We start from the raw sequence: 23,508 nt of genomic DNA, 5'->3' as shown, positions 1-23,508 counted from the left end.
TTGTGTTATCCTCATTCGATAGATTCAACACATAATTTGTCCATCAATTTCACTTGGAATACTGCCATCCCAAGAAACAGAGATAGTTGAATAACCGTTTCTTAAGCTGAAGTTTCCTTAAGAGTTGTTTATTCAACTTTTATACAGCTTAAATAATTTTCAAGCCCATACAAAAGTGGAATTCTCAGCAGGAACGAATATTAGAAGAGCTTCTATATGACCTCTATTTGAATCTTGGAATCGCAAGAAAGCTAGAATTCTGCCACTGTTTATTTTATTTTCTTAACAAAATTCTTAATCAGTTTTACCTGAATTTTGTTTTACAAGTTTTATTAGACTTCTACAGAAATAAAAACCCAAATTTAATTTTCATTATGAAACTTTACTTTTACTTTGAGAAACCAAAAAAGCAATTAGTTTTCATGTTGTAAAGAGTCTAACACAATTGACAATTGAGTACGGATTTTAAAAACGATCAATGCATTCCTTCAAAAGTAAACACTTTTTATTTTGTTACCATATGTTTCAAATCCAGCTTCATAGAACAAGTATCCACCCAACGCTTCTAGGCGACCACCTTCCCGCATGTTCACTCTTCTGGCAGTGATCCAGAAGCAATTACTTAGAAAGCTAAGTATCATGCTGAACGGATTGAAATTTTCAATTTCCCCGCTTTGTGTCTCCTAATGGTACCGCTATTAGGACCCACTTAGTGAAGCTGACTCCACCGAATCATTTCCGAGAAACGCAACGTAACTATTTTTCCTGCTCATGCTGGTACATCTTTTATAACATACCACTACTGGCTGCTGCAAAACAAAGCACTTCGCCACGCCACGCCAACCAGTGGGAAAGTACTAGGGATTATCGAAATTAGATAATTTGCCCCGATTGTCTGAAACGGTCGCAGCGTATAAGCAGTCCGCGTCCGTTTTCATTTAGCGCTACCGATTGGGGGGGTAGCTTTGGTAACTGGCGGTGGTGGCGTGCACGGTGTCACTGCCAAAGGCAAAGAAGTTCATTTAGTTAATGGGAGGAAGCACTTCATTTCGCCGATGCGTCAGTGTTTCCGATTGCGAAATAAGGGTCATTCGATTGGTGGCGTTCATAAAGAGAATTGCTTCTGAATAATCAAATTCCAATCCAGACAAGTTGCCCTGCAATGCAGTTGCACTTGGTTGATTGGGTGTTTCCAAGTAGGGATCGGGTTATTTTGGAACTCATTAATTTATCCGTACAAGTACATTTGTCATTTTGAGTGCTTTGGCCATGGCACATGCACTTAGTCAAACTTAACATCATTTATTGGTGTTCTGCTGAACCACAGTTGATTATGCTAGAGGATATAGAGACAAATGGACATCAGATTGAAAATCTCGCAATCCTTCAATTATTGGTCTCAGGGGGCTGACTCCTGTGGTATACCAATTATAATTGAGGATGTGATTCCAAAGCTAAGAAAGAAGTATTCTTCGAGAAACGCAAAGACGTTTCCGGTAGATCCGATTCAATTCGAAACATTTAAAAAAATAGTAATTGCAAACCAATTCAAAATGTTAAAAAATTCTGCATTTCAAACAGGAAACTGAACGTATTTTTGTATAGTTAAAAGCTGTCTTCATCTCAATCGAGATGTGGTTACATTTGTCCGATGTCAGCATTTTTTCGTACAGTTTCTTGGGCCTTGTAGTTCAGCCAGAAACTACTTTCTAACAGATGCAACCATGAGTTTCTCCATTGATCCAAATGGTGTCGAAAATGTAGAGGACAAGTATGTTTTGACTCACCTGACAACTGTTTGACTCAATTACAATGTGATCTTTGTCCGTCTCGTAGAGTAGTGTTTTTCCTACATCACTAAAGGAAGCCATATTCCTACTCTCATATTTACAGCATTTAAGTGCTAGTAACAACTACTGATACTTCGAAAAATTCGATCGTTTAACATGAGTAGACAATACTAATCTTAAATAAAGATAATCTTCTATAAATCCAGGTGGAATTTTCCAGCATAATATGAGGAGCATTAAGATTTTAAAATAAAGCCTTTACAAAATTCTTATATTATCTAGAGGGATTTAATTATCAACTACTTGTTTGAATCTTTGGTGCAAGCTTTTAATTCATTGAATAAATTTTAGTGAGGAAAAAAACAAGGGAACCTTGAAAGAATGTTGATAGCGAAAATTTTGACTTATTTTATTTATTTTCATGTTGATTACTAGGATAATTGCAAGACGAATAAAGATCTCTCGATGAAATTTCCAGATCATGAATTAAATGAAACGATGAAATTCTTTAAGAATTTCCCAAAATATAGCTAAGAGATTTTCTATAGAAATATAAGGAGAAGTTTCTGATTGAAGCACTTTTTTTTAATTCTTCAATCACTTAACCTAATTTACAGCTCTTTTCGTCCACTAGGGCACTGCATGAGCGATTCCAATTGGTGGCTGCACTTACACTTTGTACAGCACCTAAATGTATTCTTTTCTAATTCTACTATATCGAACTGGTTTGCCTTTTGCGCTGCTGTCAGTTTTCTACCCTGTCCATAGTAGAATGATGAGCACGAGGATGTTGATGTATGGCTCTTGTTCCTTTTCCAGTCCAATTGGGGATCCATTATGAGTTGCCGTTTAGCCGATATCCAAGTTTCCGGGTCCGTTAGAGCATATGCTCAGAAGAGGGTCAGATGTCAGCCGCTCTCGGTGGGAAGAGCAAATGACGAAAAATTGCAAGTGCCGGGACTGGGATCGAACCCATGACCATCCACTTATAAAGAGAACGTGCAGCCACTACGCCGCGGGCCCCGGCATTTTTGATGGAAGCACTTGGTAAATATACCTAAAGATACTAGCTGTACCCGGCAAACTTTATCTTGCCTACTGCATTTTTGACGTTAATAGGCAAGACCAAATCCCCTGTCAAATCAAAATGTATGGAAAATCGATTTTCTAAAACTCTCAATTTTTTCATGTTTTGCCTCATAAACCTTCCTTGGGTGAAAACTAGCAGAACAAATCTAAGACGACCAAAATCGGACCTTCCGTTCGCAAGTTATGCGTGGTCCCACGTATGCCACTGCATATATATATAAGTATATATATATAGATAATTCACTGGCGTAGCCACGAGGGGGGTTTCAGGGTTAAACACCGACCCCAGCCCCCCCCCCCCCCCCCCCCCAGAGCCAAAATTTGCGGAACAAATTTTCAGAATAAAACGCTTTGCGACGAAAAAATTTTTTGGCTGCGCCGCTATTTTCAAACTACGAATACGATTGCTCATTACTGTTTACAAAATGTAAGTGTCAAATCAAAAAAAAGGTATCATTGATCGTCGAAAACTCCTCCTAGAGACAATTTCTGGCTACGCCACTGATATATATATATACATTTGTTTTCAAGAAATTCCTGAAAAATACCTGAAGAAGTTTCTGGGACTGCATTTAGAAAAGTTCGAAATATACATTTGTATAACCCAAATTATAAAATTATGATAGCTCTTTTATTATTCACTAGAAGAAGCACTACAGAAATTTTCGTCAACATCAAAATCCCAAAACAGTTCCTTCGGAAATTCCGTCCAAACCTCTCTTCGGGAAATTTATAACAAATTCTTTGAAAAACTCTTTCAAATTTGTCAAACTAATAATTACATGTTTCTCGCTGAAACCAGGACACCATTTACATAAAGTTTGGGATTTACAGCTTTTATTTCTTATTCGTTAGAGTATGATAAAAACTGGATGAACACCCCTTTCATTGGCCCAATCGATTGACCCCTTGAACTATAAAATACTATCAATGTGACGATTTTTCGTGTATTCTTCAGAACCGTTTAAAATCATAATCCTGGTGGTATTCAACTGTATTCTGTAAGGATGCTTCAATAAATTCAATCACAGAAAAGGTTGTGATTATGTTGAAAAGAAAATTCAACTGACTCCGAACCAACATCATGAGCACTCCATATTGAACCAATCATTCAACACAATGTGTCGACTAATTACAAGTTTAACAGATTGTTTAAACACATGACCAAATAAGGTATACGTCATTAAAAAGTAAACATTGACTACTCGAATCAAAAAATCTGACAAAATTAGACATTTAAAACAAAGTTGCCTCACATTTTTATCAGAAATAACTTTTAGAGCTGCAAAAATGCTTCGCCTGAATTTTTTCTTTTTCAATTTCACTTGAAGTTCTTCCAGAAATCCTTTTCTAAGAGGAATAATTGTTCTCGTTTTGCCAAGAATTTCTTTGACAATTTATTACTGAATAACTTAATTACTTAATTCAGAATCACTTAAACTGCTTCAACCATATAATACACAAACTGAACGATCACAAGCATTAGGCAACGAACAACAAACGAAACGGACAATGGACAATTGAAGAAATTTTTGTTCGACGAAAATTGTTTACCCTGTTGGAGCGGAAATCGAAACCCCAATCGCTCAGAATAAATATATAAAAAAATTGAATACTTCTCCAGGAAAATCTCCTTGATTTCATGTTGTAGACTTCATCCAGAAGTTGCACTAGAGTATTCTCTGAAAAAGTTTCGTGGGAATTCTACATGTGATTTTCCATTTTTTTTTCTTTCAGAAACTTTTGATCATTCAATGGTCCATAAACCAGATTTACGTGGAAATATGCATGTAGCACCTTCAAATGATTTTTTTAACAAATATGGACTTCTACAAAGATGTTCCTAATAATAAGGCCCTCTTTCCAATGTTCATGAAAATTAGGGTGGTCCATATTTTCACAGAAATTGGAAATCAAACTTTTTTATTTGCAAGAATAACTATATACATTCTTCGGAAAAGTTATAGATCTATCAATGTTGAGCAAGTTTGCTGAAGACAGTTGTTTTGTAGCTTCGAAATTGACCGATCTAGGGATATTTTTCAAAAAAAAAGGCTTATATGTGCCATATAAGCCTTTTTTTGAAAAATCATAACTCAAGAACGCAGCATCGTAGAAACAAAGTTTTTTTTTTTAGAAAATGAAATTAAATTTTCTCAGAAGTCCAAAAAAAACATGAAGTGGAAAAAGTTTTCCACAAAATTTTTCACCGTTGAGAAAATTCATAAAGAATAGCCGGAATAACTATGCCCAAACTCGCGGCAAATTTTCAAAAAAAAATATTTTTGAGACGGTAACTTTATAAGCTTTAATGGTTATGGCCAATTTTGTAAAAAATGACAATGTACGCAAATATTATATGGTAATTTTGTGCATTCCAAAAAATCAGCGATGAAAGCTTATGAAATTACCACCTCAAAAAAAATTTTTTTTTTTCAATTTTCCGCGAGTCCGGGCATAGTTTTTCTGACTTTTCTTTATGAACTTTCTCAACGGTAGAAAATTTTGTGGAAAACTTTTTTTACTTCATATTTTTTTTTGATTTCTGAGAAAATTTGCTTTCATTTTCATTAGAAAACTTTGTTTCGATGATGCTTCGTTCTTGAGCTATGATTTTTCAAAGAAAGGCTTATATGGCACATTTTTCACATTTTTTCAACAAAACTGGCAATATTTTTTTATCTGTATGAACGAGATTTTTAACCCTGGGCTAGTTCATCTCGGGACCCACGATTTACTTCCCTTCCGAAGGAAGAAATCACATTTTGTGAGTTTGACGGGAGTGGGTTTCGATCCCAGGTCCTCGGCGTGATAGTCAAGTGTTCTAACCATCCAACCAGATCCGCTCCAAAACTGGCTATGACTCAAAAACGAAAAAAGTTCATCTTAAAAAATTCAGCCATCAAAGCTTATGAAATTACCTTCTCAATTTTTTTTATTTTCCACGAGCTCGGGCGTAGTTTTTCCGGCTTTTCTGTACGAATTTTCTCAACTGTGAAAAAATTTGGGGAAAACTTTTTCCAGTTCATATATTTTTTGGATTTCTGAGAAAAAGCGAAATTTTATTTTACAAAAAAAAACTTTGTTTCTACGATGCTGCGTTCTTGAGTTATGATTTTTCAAAGTAAGTAGTGTCAGGGACAATTCCTCATTATGTCTACGAAAATAATAATCAACCAACTATTTTGCCAAAATTTCGTTTAACATCCAGTACTTCAGTTGGGCAATAAGTGTGTCATAAGTTAAATTTGAATTTATTACTATGTTTCACCGAAATTATCCAAAAGTTCTTGTGTCGATTTATGCTGGAAAAATCCTGTCTAAATTGATGGTTACATTTAAACGTAACATGAACGATGTTTTTTTATAATTCAAATCTATAGTATAAGTAAAGTAGAGATAGGTAGGTAGTTTTCGAACAACCATAATCTACAGACTTTCTTATTTATTGGCATAAGTAAAAAAGAGAATTTCACAAATCATACACATATGGGAAACACTATACTATTTAAACTTCGACAAAGCTTGAAAAAATATTCTCATTGTGGAATTTATTTGTTAACTTGCCCCAAGTAGGGAAAAGAAAGACTCCATCCAATCATTTTCAGCAAGCAAAGGAAGGATACGACGGCGCAAGGCAGTTAATTCTCAGTGCTCAATTGCTTGAGTTTCGCGCTGAAGCTCAATATTAATAATGAATAATAGTCGTTTTCAACGCTTTTCTTTTTACTGTATCACTCATTCTCGGGCTGAATAAGTTCAATTCTAGTTCTTATGTACTTATATATGTAGAAAACTTTATATAGAAGGATACGGGGCATAACACTACATGGTACGTGGTCAAAAAAAAAACTGACGGAGCTGATTTTATGGATGCCATACGTTTCGGAGGATAGTTTACGGATTTGACTAACGGGCGCCAACTTTACTTTCGGCCCACGCGACACGAAATTTGCTGAATTAAACAAACAATTCACAAAAGTTTTACCTTTTGACTTGTAGTGACAAACCAGGGGGCTCCATCAAACTATTCACTGCAGCAATGAGTGGAAGAAGATGGGGGCGCATGACAGTTAATGGTTTGAAGCCATGTAATCAATGTTTGTTTTTCACGCTTTCCCCTCGACTTGTAGGGCTTAATCGGCTCTACTTTACATCTAGTTTGTTTTCATCTGAAGAAAACGTCATATAACGAAAAAGCATGAAGGCGTTTTGTACCGAGGATGCGTTTTATACCAGGTTACCTTGAGTTGAAATGATTAAAATGTTTTCTCATAGATATTCAAGAAAGACAAATGAGTTATGATATAGGGTACTGGTTCCCTTATTAAGCATGTGGCTCGCATTTTCATCCTACGAAAAACAAAGGATTGCAGCGCTGTTTATTTTATTTCTTATTTTTGTATTTTTTGTTAGAAGTGAGCACCCATGAAAACAAAAAGAACGGAATCAATCGGTGCCGCAATCGCTTGTTTTTGAATAGGATGAATATGGGAGCGTGAGATTACTGATGGCACACATACCCTACTTCCATCGGACGAGGAAATGACCTGAACCATCCGGGTTCTTCGGATCACAATCCAGTCTGGTATGGTTTCAATTTCCCATTAATCACCATTCAGCAGAGTTATCTGATTATAGTTTTACAACAGAAGTGTAATAGACCTCTGTATGAAAAAATGAGACATTGATACGCATTCGTCCCACCGGACTATTCTAGGCGTAACCAATTAATTGTGGAATGGACGTCATTAGTAAGGTTGATGAATTGCATGTACTCGTTCGTTCCGTACTTGTTTCTGTGGTCCTGCTGCCGACCACAAGCACAGCGGAACTGGCCCTGCGTGTTTTATGACTAATGACTTGCAGCTCCCGCACCCCACCTCAGCACCTTCAATGGTAAATCATCTGGAAACACAACACCCAGATCCGTAGGTACGGCTCTCCGCCGTTCAATGAGCCGTCAAGGGAGATTTACTTACTGGTATTCTCCCAGGCTGCTGCTGGCCGTACGGGTGTGGTGGGAGCCAGCTGTAGAAACGCACTTCCGTCCTGCGACGAGTATTACTCGCACGACAACTTATTTTCGCGCCAGGTGATGATTTCCATCGACGCGACATCCGACACTGCAAGAAAAAAAAAAGCTAATATGAATCGTTTTGCTGCGGATCATAAATCATCTTCATGTACTGCACCGTCGTCGTCGCTGGACTTGAACTGTTTCCAAATGCCACCATTGCCTCAATGGTAACCCTTGCAAGACTGATTCTAGTTTGGTTGGATATTTTTGAGTACTCTTGGTTCTTCTGTCTTGGTATTAGTAGTTATTTTCAACTTTAATATTTCACACAAAAAAATTACGATACAATCATGTAAAATTAGTATAATAACTCAGATAGAAAAGGGTCAACATTCGTTAAGCTAGACCACCTTGTTCTATTCCTAGTAAGTTGTGACACTGCGCTGTTCGACTGCCGCCACCGACAAGTCTACGGAACCGTAAGCAAAAATAGAAAGGCACCATCGGACGTGACTCAACTGGGTCAAGTGCACCACCCTAGAAATGTGACAGCTCTGTATATTGTTTTCTTGCGTATTTTAGCTATTCTCCGGGTTTCATCGTTCTTCGTCCGACTACTGAAGAGGCACCGATAGCGTATTTCATTAAAAACGCATGATTTCTAGGTAAAGCGTTTATTCAACAGGGGACATGGCTCAGTGGAAGAAACAAAAAGCTATAAAAATGGCAAACATACCAAACAGACACGCACACAACCTTCTATTTCCTATTTATTCTCTAGGTAAAGGTGATTGCATCCCAATCAAAATCCAAACACGATCCCACCGCCACACCCATTGACCGGGACAACTCTGGACTTCAAAACAGTTTAACTCCTAAACTACCAAGGGTCCAAAAAAAGTCGGAAGTCCAACTTTGACAAGGCATTTCTCGGCCGTTTTGCAACCGATTTCAAAACTTTTTTTTGCAATGGAACCGGACAGGTTTCAAGATCATCGTCCATTTAAAAAAATATGAAATAGATGCGTCTACCCAAAGTTATTAAGCAAAAGGCACTTCCTAGTTTTTTTGAAAGCGCATTTTTTGTGCACATTGATCAATAAAACAAAATTTAAAGCGATGACATATGGTTTTTTCGACTCTAAATCATGCGTACAGCTGGAGTGAACATGTTTAGGCAGAATTAGTGATTTTTCAGCACACAAATAATTTACCTTACTCAAAAAATGCTAAAATACCCTATTTTTCACATAAAATAAGCAATAAATCAAAATTCAAAGCGATGACATATCGTTTTTTTGGTCTTAAATTATTTGTAGGATTGTACTCGACATTTTTGATGAACAATGAAAATGTTCTAATTACACTCTTATTTTGTTTTACCCAAAAAACTACGAAAATTCCATGATTTTTACACAAAGTTGTCAACAAAACTAAATTTAAAACGATAACATGTAGTTTTTTACCCTTGAAATGTTCGTAGCAGTTTAGGGGACATACTTGAAGAATAATAGTGATGTTTCCATTACACTCAAATTTTGATTCACTCAAAAATCAAAGAAAGTATCACATTTTTCACGCAAAGTGCTTAACAATGCAAAGGCTTACAATGCAAAGTAGTTTTTTACATTTAAATTATTCGTGAAAGCGTATTGGACGTTCTTGATGAGTAATAGTGATGTTTTCATGACACACTTAATTTGTTTTACTCGAAAAGCTACAAAAATACCATATTTTTTTATACAAAACAGTCAATAAAACAAAATTTAAAGCCATAACATGTAGTTGTATGGCCTTAAATTTTCCGTTACAATGTACTGGATCTGTTTTTGGTAAAATGTTAATGTTCACATTACACTAATATTTTGTTTTATAAAAAAAAATGTACGAAAATACCACAAAAAAGCGAATAAGCCAACATTCAAAACATTGATGTGTAGTTATTCAACTTTGAATTTATCGTAGTAGTTTAGTGGATTTATTTGAACAATCCTAGTAATTTTTTTTATTACACTCATTTTTTTTTACTCGGAATACTAGGAAAACACCACATATTTCACACAAAGTAGTCAACAAATAAAAATATAAGGCAATGCATTCTGTTTTTTTTTTTTTTTGAATTTTTGGCTTGAATTTTTTCGTGAAATGATGAACGTTGAACAATAATACCGCCTTCATGACACTTTTAATTCATTTTACCAAACAAGTTCTTAAAATACCATAATTTTCTTACAATATAGCCAATAAAACAAAATTTAAAGCAATGACATTGTTAGTCTTAAAATTTTCCGTTTTGTTTTACAAAAAAATCACGAATATGCCATATTTTTTACACAAAATAGCCAATAACACAAAATTCAAAATAAACACATGCAGATTTCTATTACTGACTTTTTTGTACTAGTTTCAGGTTATCTACTACCTGAAAAAAAATACAATGCAAACCGAAAATTCACCAGAGGTTTTTTGAAATTTCTTTTTATTTGAGTCCATTTGCGTCTTCTGAACATGCAGTAGCAATCACCAAAAAATAAACGGAAATCCCGTGAAAATGAAAAAAAGTAACGAACTCAACTGGTTTCCAATGTTAAGGTTAGGTTATGTGTCATTATTAAAGAGATTTTCAGCCTTCTTTCATTCATGTTTCTTGGGATTCCTTTTCAAATTCCTCTCGGAGATTCTTTCGTATTCCTATCGACGTTTTTACCCTAGATTCAAACAGTTCTTTCCGGAAAAATTCCTGGAGAATATTGCAGGATTTCTGAAATCCAAATATTGTCTCCTGAAGGTTTTTATGAGAATCCTATAGATTTTCTTCCAGAGGTTTTCCCATATTTGCTCTCAGAGTCTCTCGTTGGATTTTTCTTCCTGCGTTTTCCCCAAACAAATTTTCGTGGAATTGATTCTCTTTTCTCCGGGAATATACATCAGATGTTGTCGTAGAATTTCTCTTAGAGTTTCTCTCGGAATTTTTCTTGAAGGTTTTCCGCGATTTCTTCCAGTATTCCTGTTGGTACTTCTCCATGAGATTTTTCCGGGATTTCTAAGGTTTTTACAGAATCTATTGCTGGGATTTCAACTGAGGCTCCTCCCGGATTTTAAAGGAGTTTTTCACGAGTTTTCTGAAGGAATTGCTTCTGGGATTTCTCCCGAAGTTTTAAGAAATTTGAATGATTTTATTCTGGAGTTTCTCCCCGGATTTCTACAGAAGTTACATCCGGGATATTTTATAAAGGTTCTTGCGAGAGTTTTTTTTTTAAGTTTCACCTGAGATTACTCTCGGAGTTTGTGCTCTAGAAGCTGAAATACAGTGCTCCAAACTTAAGCATTTTGTATGAAAATCGGTCAATGCGTCCAGTACTGTACTTTTCTAGAAGTGTTTCTCGGAAAACCTCCTGCCTGAGATAACCTACAAAATTGATTGTTGTAAATTATGCAATGAGAAACGCGAGAGAAACTTCGGAAGATATCCTGAGAAGAACTGGGAAATCTCGGAATGCTCTGGTAGGAAATATTTAGAAAATTCATGAAAGAACTCTGAAAATCTCTAAGAGAAATCCCGGGAGAAACTCCGGATGAAAACCAGCGAAGAAATTCAGGAGAAATATCGGAAAACTCTTTGGCAGAAATTCCAGAAGTAATAATCGGAAATTTCTAAAAATATACATCAACATGTGACTATATGCTGCGCATAGTAAGTTCTCTTTATTTAAGTTGTTTTTGATTTTTTTGATAATCAAATTAAGAAAACAACGAGTGTAATTGAAAGATCACTATTGTTTATCAAACAAGTCTAGTACTTTTTTTACAAATAATTTCATGCTAAAAAAAACTATAATGCATTGACACCAATTTTTATTTGATGACTACTTTGTGTGCAAAATGTGGTATTTTCCTAGTATTTTGAGTGATATAAAATATGAGTGTAATAAAAACATCACTAAGGTTGTTCAAATAAATCCACTAAACTACTACTATATATTCAAAGTTGAAAAACTACATATCATTGCTTTAAATTTTAGCTTATTCGCTTTTTTGTGGTATTTTCGTACATTTTTTTAAAAAACAAAATATTAGTGTAATGTGAACATCAACATTTTATCAAAAACAGATCCAGTACATTGTAACGGAAAATTTAAGGCCATACAACTACATATCGTGGCTTTAAATTTTGTTTTTTTTAACTGTTTTGTATGAAAATTATGGTATTTTTATAGCTTTTCGAGTAAAACAAATTAAGTGTGTCATGAAAACATCACTATTACTCATCAAGAACGTCCAATACGCTTTCACGAATAATTTAAACGTAAAAAACTACTTTGCATTGTAAGCCATTATTTTTGTTAAGCACTTTGCGTGAAAAATGTGGTACTTTCTTTGATTTTTGAGTGAATCAAAATTTGAGTGTAATGGAAACATCACTATTATTCTTCAAGTATGTCCCCTAAACTGCTACGAACATTTCAAGGGTAAAAAACTACATGTTATCGTTTTAAATTTAGTTTTGTTGACAACTTTGTGTAAAAATCATGGAATTTTCGTAGTTTTTTGGGTAAAACAAAATAAGAGTGTAATTAGAACATTTTCATTGTTCATCAAAAATGTCGAGTACAATCCTACAAATAATTTAAGACCAAAAAAACGATATGTCATCGCTTTGAATTTTGATTTATTGCTTATTTTATGTGAAAAATAGGGTATTTTAGCATTTTTTGAGTAAGGTAAATTATTTGTGTGCTGAAAAATCACTAATTCTGCCTAAACATGTTCACTCCAGCTGTACGCATGATTTAGAGTCGAAAAAACCATATGTCATCGCTTTAAATTTTGTTTTATTGATCAATGTGCACAAAAAATGCGCTCTCAAAAAAACTAGGAAGTGCCTTTTGCTTAATAACTTTGGGTAGACGCATCTATTTCATATTTTTTTAAATGGACGATGATCTTGAAACCTGTCCGGTTCCATTGCAAAAAAAAGTTTTGAAATCGGTTGCAAAACGGCCGAGAAATGCCTTGTCAAAGTTGGACTTCCGACTTTTTTTGGACCCTTGGTAGTTCGCGGGAGTTTTTACCCCCTCGGTAGTTTAAGTGTTAATATACAAATTCAAATTGTATGCAAATTCGAAACGACTACTTGACGAGACACTTTTGACAAATTTTCAAACGACTGAAACTTTCGCACTCTCTGTGTAACGACACCCCATCATTACCAATTCTTCGTTTCAATCATCGCAGCACCATCGCGTTTTACAACTCCCACCTTTTGCAACTCCAACGAACAATATGACGACCGACTCGCTACCCTTCGTGGGTAACAACTGTCTTGAGAACTTCCAGTAACAAGTCCATTCCACCAGTGACCTTCCACAAGTGTTTCGATCGCTTGTACCCCTAGCTGTAGGGTAGGGTGCGGCTTATTTTTCAAAAGTTGTTGAAAACTTCAATACAAGTATTATTTTTTCGAATGTAAACCAGAAAAAAGAAAATGCTCCGAGATTTTATTTAAAAAAATGTGGACATTCTTAGGTCACGCAAGCGCCCATTCTTCAATTCCCATAACTTCATCAATTTCTAGCAATTTGAAGAGAATCTTGCCAAAAAAAATGAAAATTAGTTGAAAATTGGCAAAGTTTTGAAATTTTACATTAAAGTCCCATTTTAAATCTATAAATCTAGAAAACTGCAAGGCACTCGCGCCTCTAAATCTCAATAATTCTTGACTTAAACTCCGAATATTCTTTTCACGTTCTTTGAATCTATAAAAGCACAAAATTCCAATGTTCAACAGCTTTGAAAAAATATGCCGCACCCTACCTGTATAGTCAAAAAGCACGCGTTTCGAATCGTATTCGATGTTGGCTTGTTCAGCGTAGTACAACCCCCTCTCGAATCCAGCTGAATTTGATTTTTTTTATCCCCTAATTTATGCTACCGGGTTTCCTGCCTTGTTTTATCCAAGTGGAGTGGGCGCGCCAAAAACGGCCCCTTCACTCCCTCCACCCCGAAATGCTGCGCTTTGATTTCCAAGTTGGAAGCTTTGTGAGTTACTTACCTACCTACCTACTTATCGTTACAATCAGCGATATAGCTGTGGATAGGCAATCCTGGCTGGATATGGAAACTTTTCGGACAAGGTAGAGCAGACTGGTGCTTGTTGAGATTTTTTTTTTGTTTCGACGCGTTGAGAGACAAAGTCGAATCCATTCATGAATTCCTATACATAGTCAGTATATTTTTTTTTCATCCGATGAGGCAATGAAAAACTGAGCTTTAAATGATTTTGTAACTAAAACATTGTTACTAGAAAAATGCAAAGTCTTACCCACTGAATATGTTGTTTTGCATACTATTGGTTAAGTTTTCACAAACTAAATTTTAGGTCATTGAGTGATTTCTCAGTTTTAAACGATTTCAAATTTTCAACCGTAACTTTTGAAAATCCAAACAATAGATTCAAAGTATACACCAGGCCTGAAAATCCGGGGACTTGAAGAAAAAATCAATCTCATTTTAGCAGCAATTCCATCTATGGTTTGCTTCATTTCTTCAGAGAATTCCTTTTTCAACAGGAGATTCGTCCAGGAATTCAGTCTTGGGGATCCACCAAACACTCTATCTGTGATTACTTTAGGAATAACTGATTCATGGTAATTGCTTCCAGTCTGTTGCAATTAAAAACGGATTCTTATGCTTCATCCGACGTTTCAGAAACATTCATTGTGCACAATATTCATCTGGGGGTTACACTAAGAACTCCATATGTCCATTACTCTAGGTATGCCATCTGGAGTATTTCTTCAGGAAGTTCTGCTGGGGAGTCCTTCGAAAATTTGTTCAGAAGTTCTCCAGGGATTCCTTTTCTGGATTGCTGCAAGAATTTCTTCTGAGAATTCTTGCATATTAATTTATGAAAATCTCTAGAAGGTTTTAGCTTTGGATACCTGCGAAATTTCCTTCTGGAGATAAATCCAGGAAACTTCATGAACATTCTGGTGATTCCTTTAGCAATTCCATCTGTGGATTCGTCCAGGAACTCATACTTGAGATTACTCCAGATATGCCATTTGGGTATTATTTTAGAAATTCCTGCTAGGGGCTACTCCGTAAACTTATTCAAGAGAATTCCCAGGGATTACTACAGTTATTTCTTCTGTAAATTATTTCACATTGTTTAATGAATTTCTTCAGAAGATTCCCCCAGGAGTTCCTTCAGAAGATACTTAAGGGATTCCTTGAACCCTGGGATTCCTACGAGAGTTCCTTCTAAAGATTAATCCCGGAACTCTATCAATGGGTTTCTTGAAGAACTCATGTATGATTCCCAGACCGAACTTCTGAATAATTTCCATAAAGAGCTCCATTTAGCGATTCCATCTTTGGATTATTCCAAGAATTCCTTCAACACCACTTTGGGGATTCCTCCAGAAACTCCATTTGCTTATACCTCCAGGAATTCATTGTGGGAATTCATCCAAAAACTTAGTCTTTGGATTACTACAGCAATACCATCTGGGATTTTTTTCTGAAATCCTTCTGATGATTCCTGTAAAAAGCCATTTTGGGAATTACTCTAAGAACTTCTTCTGGGAATTACTCTTTTTAGAGATTCTTATAAAAAAAAAAACATCTGTCTGAATTACTTCAGGAGTGCCATCTGGGCATTTTTCAGAAATTCCTGCTGAAGATTGCTCCTGAAACTTACTTCGGGGATTCCATCAGCAATTCCATTACAAGTTTTATTTTTGTGATAAACGTGCTATTTTAACTTGTTAATTTTGTCCCATGTTCAATTCACATTTGTAGTGCTCTGACGTGATAGAGCGTCATGAGATCAATTCATCAATTCATGCTGGGGACTCCTTTGGAAACTTCTTCAATCAATTCCACAGAGATTCATTCAAGAAGTCCTTCTATGGGCTCCTCTGTGAATTTCTTTCTCAAAATTACAGCAGGATTCTCTGCTTCATCTTTTTTATGAATTTATTCAGAATTTTTTTCCAGCAGTTTCGTTGGAACTGTCTTAAAGAATTCCTACAAAACTTTCATCTTGAATTACTACGAGAGTATCTTCAGGAGATTATCCAGTATCTCTTTGTGTCCTGGAGGAGTTCCAGGAAGAACTCCTGGAGAATTTCAAAAAGATATTTCTGAAAGATTCTCGGAAGGAACTCGTGGAGGACTCCTTCTGGGTCCTTCAGCGATACCATCTTTGGATTACCCCAAGAAATGCCATCTGCTTATTCCTCCAGGAACTTGTTCTAGGGATTCGTCCTGGAACACCGTCTTTAGATTACTACAGATACTGGGGATTTTTGCAGAAATCCATCTGATGATTTCTGCAATAAGCCATTCTAGGAATTACTCTTGGAATTCTTTATGGGGATTCCTCCAAGAGCTTTTTCTGGGGATTCCTCTAGAAATTCCATCTGGTAACTCCTCTCCACCATCTGTCAATTGCATCAGGAGTTCCATGTGGGCATCCCTTCTGGACTTCCTGCTGGGGATTTCGCCAGAAACTTGCTTAGGGGCTTCCATCAGGAATTTATCCGATGAGACCTTCTGGGAACTCCTCCAATAATTTGTTCTGTAGATTCTTTAATATTTCTTTATGATTTTTTTCAACAAATTTTTCCAGGAATTCCTGCAGCAGTTTTTCAAGAGATTGCTAAAATAGTTTAGTCTGGGATTCCTCAGAGTTTCAATAATTCAATCTATAGATTTCTCCATGAACTTCCAAAAGAATATCCTAAATCTCAAAAAGGAACACCTGGAGGATTCCTAAAAAAAACTCCAGGAAGGTTCCCCGAAGGAGTTTCTGAAGAATTCTCACAAGTTAAGGTTTTAAGAAGGTACTTCTGGAAATCTTCCAGAAAGAACTTCTGAAGCAATTCTAGTATGGACTCCAACGTAGAAGAACCTCCTGAAAATTCCTTCAAAATTTCCAGAAGGAATTCTAGAAAGGTATCCGGAAAGACTACCAGCAAAAAGTCCAGCAGGGCTAGATAGAAGCTCCACCGAATCTCAATTCATAAAATAAAACAGAAAGAAATGGTGGAGAAAGAATGAAAAAAAAGATCTCTTGGTTTGATTTTCGTGCACGTAACATAGTTGGGAGCACCTATCTAAACTTTATTGATTGTAAGGTCTAAATATGCTTGCTAAATATTCTACCGGATTTATTTGTATTGGGAATTTTTGATGGTTTTTTAAAGAATTTTCCACTGAGCGCGTGGTATGTTTAAAAAAATCCAAGCCGAAAGATTTTTCTGGGGTTTGATTTGACCTATTTTGGATGAACCCCAGATTTGGGGTTTCCAGCGGTTTCATCCTAAATTCTAAAACTGGAATTTCATCACAATATTAAAAGATACCATTTTTTTCAATTTTGCTCAATAACACAGGTTTAAATTTTGCAACAACAATGAAATTCTCCCTCCTGATAATGTTGTTTTTTGCCCATTTGAATTTACCAAAATATATAACCTTTAAAAATAGGACCCCCACAAGATTGTTACCCAGGGCTCCTGCATTTGTAAATCCAGCCCTGCCTGGAGAATTTCTAGAAAGAACTCAAAGAGGATTCCCAGAAGAAACACTTGAAGGATACCCAGTATGGAGTACTGGACAATTTCTAAAGATGATCCTGGCAGAAATCCAGAAGAAGCTTTTGAAGAAATCCAGTAACATATTTATGGATGGTCTTCAGAGGAAACTCCTGCACAATGAACTCCTAGTGGAATCCTAGAAAAAACTCTCGAAGATATTCCTAGTCAAACACCAGAAGTACTTTATTGTTTTTTTATTTGCCTTCCAGTGTTCTGTGGCCAATCTCAGAAAGATTTGCTGAAAGAATAGCAGAAGAAACTATACGAAGAATATCGGCTAGAACTCCTTATAAAAGAGGAAACTTTAGGAGGAAGCTTTTGGTGGAATTTTTGGAGAAATTTCCGGAAAAAAATTTTTGGAAGAATTACTGTAAGAATTTCGGAATAAAACCCTGGTAGAACTTCGACAATAATTTCAGATAAAGCCCAAAATAAATTTCTTGAGAAACTTATTTTCTTGTGGAACTCCTGAAGAAGTTTAAACCCCTAAGTTAAACTTAAAAGTAGTTCTGAAGAAAGTCTGTATTATATGTATTACATAAAAACTTACATCAGATTTCCTAATGTATGCTAGAACAAACACCTAAAGAAATTCATTCACAGGCTATGTTCTATCGGAAACGAAAAACCTGAAAGAAAAACTATAAGACTTTAAATAAAAAGAAAATCGCGTTAAGTACTGTTCCTTTGAATTCCACTAAGAATTTGCATCCTTTGACAGATACGTATTTCGACCTCAACTGTAAGGTCGTCTTCAGTGTCTTGTACTTGATTCGACTTTGTATTTTTCAAAAATTTCTTAGTAGGTAGTTTCGATGAGTTCAGCAAAGTTATCAAAAAGAGATAATTTCTCCAAACTTAAGCAGAATACTATTAAAATAAAATTTTCAATTGAAGTAAGTTAAAAAATGAACTCAACTCAAGGCAGTCTGCTCTATCCAACAAAGCTATGTCTCTTTGTAAACAAATAATCCAACTCCAGACCCCGTTCAAACGAAACATTAAATCGAAAACCGATTGCCTCTAGCACCATCCAACGACCGGGGACAATCAACCCAGCTGGTCATCAAAGCTAATACGTGATCCGTTCCGATTGGATCCTAGCCCAAAACCAGACAGACTCGAACAGATGTACACCTTGCCACCTCACCTGCCTCCATCCCCCTTCCACCCTCTCGAAACAGACACACTCACTGCAAAAGCTACGGCGATAATGATTATGTTTTGATTTGATGATCCCGAACAACCAGTGCTTCTTTTTCTTCCTTCCCTTTCCGTCGGCACCCCCCTTCGCACCAGAGTCCCACCGCACTCACCACCGCCCACCCCACGAGGGCGGTTGGTCGTGGTCCAGCAATTTCTTGGCTCATCGGCGGCGGCTGCGGTTGCCTGCGGCCAACATCCTTCCGTTTGTTCTATAAAGTTTGATTTTCTTTTTTTGTTTTTTGTTTTACCAGCAGCCCTTTTCTTCCGTTCCGACACCGAACACCGCAAACCATAACCCCCAGTAAACTCGTTGACTAACGTAGACGTAACGATCAACACCCGCTCTCACTCATGACTAAAACCTAACTCTGATGCCGATTTTCCATCCTATAACAACATACTCGTCATACTAGGTCATACAGTGGGTATACACTTAAGCTTCGATCGCTGAGAGTTAGGAAAAATCTAAACAAACATATCCCCCGTCGAATAAAATAAAAACCATTACGAGTGGCGCTAATGATATCCAAAGACTGCAGTGCGTAAAGAAGGGCAACTACAGATTATTATGAAATGTGCATTTTTTTAAATTTTTTTTGCTCATGCTTCTGTTTTTAAAAAAATATTATGATTATTTTTTCTTTACTATAACGATTTTCATTCCGAAGAATGCATTTCTTGTTTTACTTTTTTTACTCGTTTCAATTTTTATAGAAACTTTTTTTAAAGAATTTCCAACGTTATTTGCCTTTAGTTCTTTTGAAGCAGTTATCTTTTGAACCAAATTTCTATCTTAATTTACTTGTTTGTTGCCCAGTCTGCCACTAGAAAGTCTTCGATGTCAATCTCAAAAAAAAACCAACGGGTAGCGATTTTTAACAGTTCAAATTACCCCCAATTAAATCAGTCTTTCAATAAATGTACTTAAAACGTGCTCCACACTACTAAACCGATCCCCAACTTTTTATCGTACCATGTGTTGTTTATGTTATTTTTCCTCCTCCGGTATTTTCCTCCATGTTAACACATTTAGTTTTGATTTTCTCGCATATTCACCAGAGATCATCCCGTCGTGGTCGTGTTTTTCTTATTATGTGACCAATTTTCAGCAGTCAAATAGTTATATTGTAAACATTGAACGCCAAACGAACAGACAGACAGTATGACACCTTGCGTCCAATTAACTACAGATAAACATTCAGCAGATGCCGAAAACGATGAACCAACGAAAACCCCTGCCAGAGCCGGCTAATTTTCCAAAAAAGAATCACGGTTGTGGTTTCTGAATCACTCCCCTTGGGAAAATTCGTCCGCTCTTCCAGGGACGTTGGTCCACCGTTAAACGGTCAATACGATGATAGCGCACAGTCATCCCAGCTCCCATATCCCCCCTCCAAGCTCATGTTCCCTCTCGAATCAATGGTTGATGTCGTCAAATCGTGTAAATTCGTGCCTAGTGTAAAATCTTTCTTCCGCTTACGGCTCTCGTATACATATTGTCGTTGTTGTTTCCGGATTAGCCTAATACGCGACAAGATGTTGTTGAGTGGTACGTTCAATACCCAGGCAAAAAAATGAAGAGAAAAAGCTGGAACCGATCTACGCAGCGCCGGGCGCGGGATCCAACAGGACAAGGATTCCCTGCCCGGGGTCAAGCACCGATGTCAATCATTGTTTTTTGATTGTTTTTGTTTTCTTCTTCGCCATTTTGATGTTATTTTTTTCTTTCTCTCTCATGTACCTGCAGATGACTTTCGTATCAAATTGGGTGACAATAGGTGAACAAATTGATGAAAACGTTTACACTACAGTTCATTACAGTGAAATGAAGGAAAGAACAAGCAAAAGAACAAAACACGTGTTAATTGACAGGAATAAATGAAAACTGAAAGTAAAAGAAACATAAAAAAAATGAATCAAATTGAACCAGGTACCAGAGGCACGTCATCCTCCATTTGGGACTATTGTTTCATCTCAATAGAAAATTAACCTACTACAATGATTTCAAACAGCTCTAAAAGATACAAATTTAATAGAAACTTCTCTGCTAGTGGTTAGTGTAAAACAATTTCATTTTCCGTCCCCAAGCAACATTTTTTAGTCAAACAGACTAAAGGAGGTTAATAGAATCTTCATAAAACCAAAATAAACGGTATCTGGTTTTATGACGGTTCTCAAAACTTCTACAAGGCTAATTTTTCATCAAAATGTTACTAGGGTCGTGACTGCAATCTCTGCCAGTAATGTTTGTACTGAATTGCAGCTCAGAGTTGGAACCAAAAACACTGGTGAACAACATTTGCTGAAATCAGCCTCTCGATTTGAGCTCGACAAGCGATAACTAATTTCAGCGACCTGAAGTTGTTAGAAGCAAGTGCTTTAAGAGCAGTCTGGCAATCTAAACTAGGGCTGCCCAACCTTTTACGCCTGTTTCATACAAAAACAAAAACATCCATAAGCCAGTATTGGTCGAACAACAGCTGTGTGATTCCATGTAATATATAAGCTTTGTCGATTCTGAACTCAACACCTCAGGAAAGCTTGACAGCAAGAATAGTTCCAATATACTCTATCTGTTCAGGCACAATGATTTCAGAGGTAAAAAAACGCAATGGTGGAACGCCATCACGGTTTCAACTTTCCGTCACAAAACAAAAGATGTTTTACTCGGATCTCCATAGAGGCAATATAAGCAACACTAATTCTCAACTACCTGAAGTGCGCTTTGCACCAGGTCGCAAAGTGACGCAAAGTATGCGCTGATGCGCATACCAACAAAAAAAAGTTAGGCAGCCGTCGGTAAAATCATAAGTAGGTATGAAAACCACTATTATTTAGTTGCCTCAATAGCGTATCTTTTTCTAGAACACAAAAAAGTGGTAACAAGACTCCCTCTTGGGAGCATCCACAAACACCCAATTGCCTAATCGCTGATTTGCGTAATGTCGAGAAGAAATGTCGATTTCAAAGGTGAATCCAATTGGTAATCATTACAGATATTTCACGACTTCGTGCAGCTTCCAATGTGGCCAAAAGCACCCTCGATATCAAAGAAATCAATTAAATTAATAATGCCAATAAATTAATAATGCCACCCTTCTTTAACCTCAAAGACTAAGTTTAAAGCAGATTGAGAATCTCCCAGGATTTATTTTTCTTGAGTAAGAGATTCAGTAATTCTTTCCAGTAAATTTTTCAAGGCGGGATTTCTCCCAGAGATTTCCAAAGGCTTTTCTCACATTTTTTTTTCAGTACTTCTAATAGTGTTCCTCCCAGGACTTTTTCTAGAGTTTTCATGTGTGCTCTACAGAAATTCAGCCCTGAATATCTTCCAGAGGTTTTTCCAGGGTTGCTTCTCAAATCCCTCACTGGTATCTCCCGGAGTTACTGGTGAAGTTTCTTTTAGGAAGTTTTGTGAGCTTTCTTCGAGAGTTTCTGTCAGTATATAGCAGCTTTTTTTAATGTGCCTCCCAGGATTTTTTCTGGAGTTTTCTTGAGTTTTCTGCAGAAATTCAGCCCTGAATATCTTCCAGAGGTTTTTCCAGTGTTGCTTCTCGAACCCCTCACTGGTATCTCCCAGAGTTACTGGTGAAATTTCTTTTAGAAAGTGTTATGAGCTTTCTTCGAGAGTTTCTGTCAGTATATTTCGTAAAAAATCTCGCGGGATTACTCTTAGTTCCACTTGAGACTCTTTCCATGGAAGTCTCAAAGTTTTTCACAATTTTTCCAAGATTTCTTCCGAGAACTCTTCCCGCGATTTCTTTCAGTATTTGATCCAGTGATCTTTTGCTGTGATCATATTGAGATTTCTCGTAGAAAAGCTTTGCCAAGATTGTTCTCAGCGTTTTTCTCAGAACCTCTACCGAAAATTGTTCCGGGATTTCTTTGGGTATTTATTTAGGGATTTCGATACATACTCCGGGAGTTTAAGCCCAGATTTTCCAGGATTTTTTCTCAGAATACCTACTGGGATAGCCTAAGAAAGTCCTTGTAAGAAATATTGTTCCTCTCGCGAGGAACTCCGTGAAGAGCTGTTGGAGAAATAACGAAAGGAATTTCTAGAAAAACTGAGATGACTCAGATAAACCTGGAAGGAAATATAAGGCGAAATTTCGAGAGGAACTCTGGGAACCTTTTTCAAAATTTTCAGAGGCATTACAGGGATAAGCAGGCGAAAAACTACAAGACTAACCTGGTCAAGGAAGTGGCATCCCTATTCCACTAATGCAAAGTTTTCGTAGCCAACATAACTGCGGCTCAAGCATACGGCTCAAGCTGACAACCTATCTTTTAACACAGCAGCAAAATTTCAATGCTGGGTAAGAAAACAAGAAGACCATAACAGTTCCCTGAACCTGGTATATTCTGTAGGAAAAATCCCTGGTACATATTCTACAGAAGTCTCGCAAAAATCTTTTGATGTTTTGGTTTTTTTAGGGAATATCTCTTACTGGATTTCCGGGAAAGCCTTCCAACAGTTTTGTTGATGGTTTCCCGTCAGTAAGAGTCCCCAAAAGAACTTTAAGAGACTTCTTTAGGGTGTCTGGAAGGAATCGCCTAATAGTTTCTGAAAGAAATCCCGGGTTACTTATAAAACAATTGTTGTGTGTTGCTTTATTAGTAACCCGAGAACCACGCCAGCCCATCAACTCCAGTAGAAATTCTTGGTGAAACTCTGATAGTAATCACAGAAACAAGAGATGTCCCGGAAGAAACATCTGGGTATTCTACGATGGAAATCTTGGAACAAATTCGAGAAAATTCCTTGAACTTGGGAAAACTCCTGCAAGTAACAAAC

At 36.6% G+C, this 23,508-nt stretch overlaps 1 protein-coding gene across 14 annotated transcripts in view; it reads left to right on the top strand.

Moving 5' to 3' along the window:
- LOC109398038 (potassium voltage-gated channel protein Shab) overlaps window positions 1–23,508 on the top strand; it is a 382,157-nt gene that overhangs the window by 233,153 nt on the left and 125,496 nt on the right. The window lies entirely within an intron of this gene.

The sequence above is a fragment of the Aedes albopictus genome, chromosome 2 (assembly GCF_035046485.1).
Source record: "Aedes albopictus strain Foshan chromosome 2, AalbF5, whole genome shotgun sequence".
Classification (NCBI taxonomy): domain Eukaryota; kingdom Metazoa; phylum Arthropoda; class Insecta; order Diptera; family Culicidae; genus Aedes; species Aedes albopictus.
This window is presented reverse-complemented; position numbering and strand designations above follow the sequence as displayed.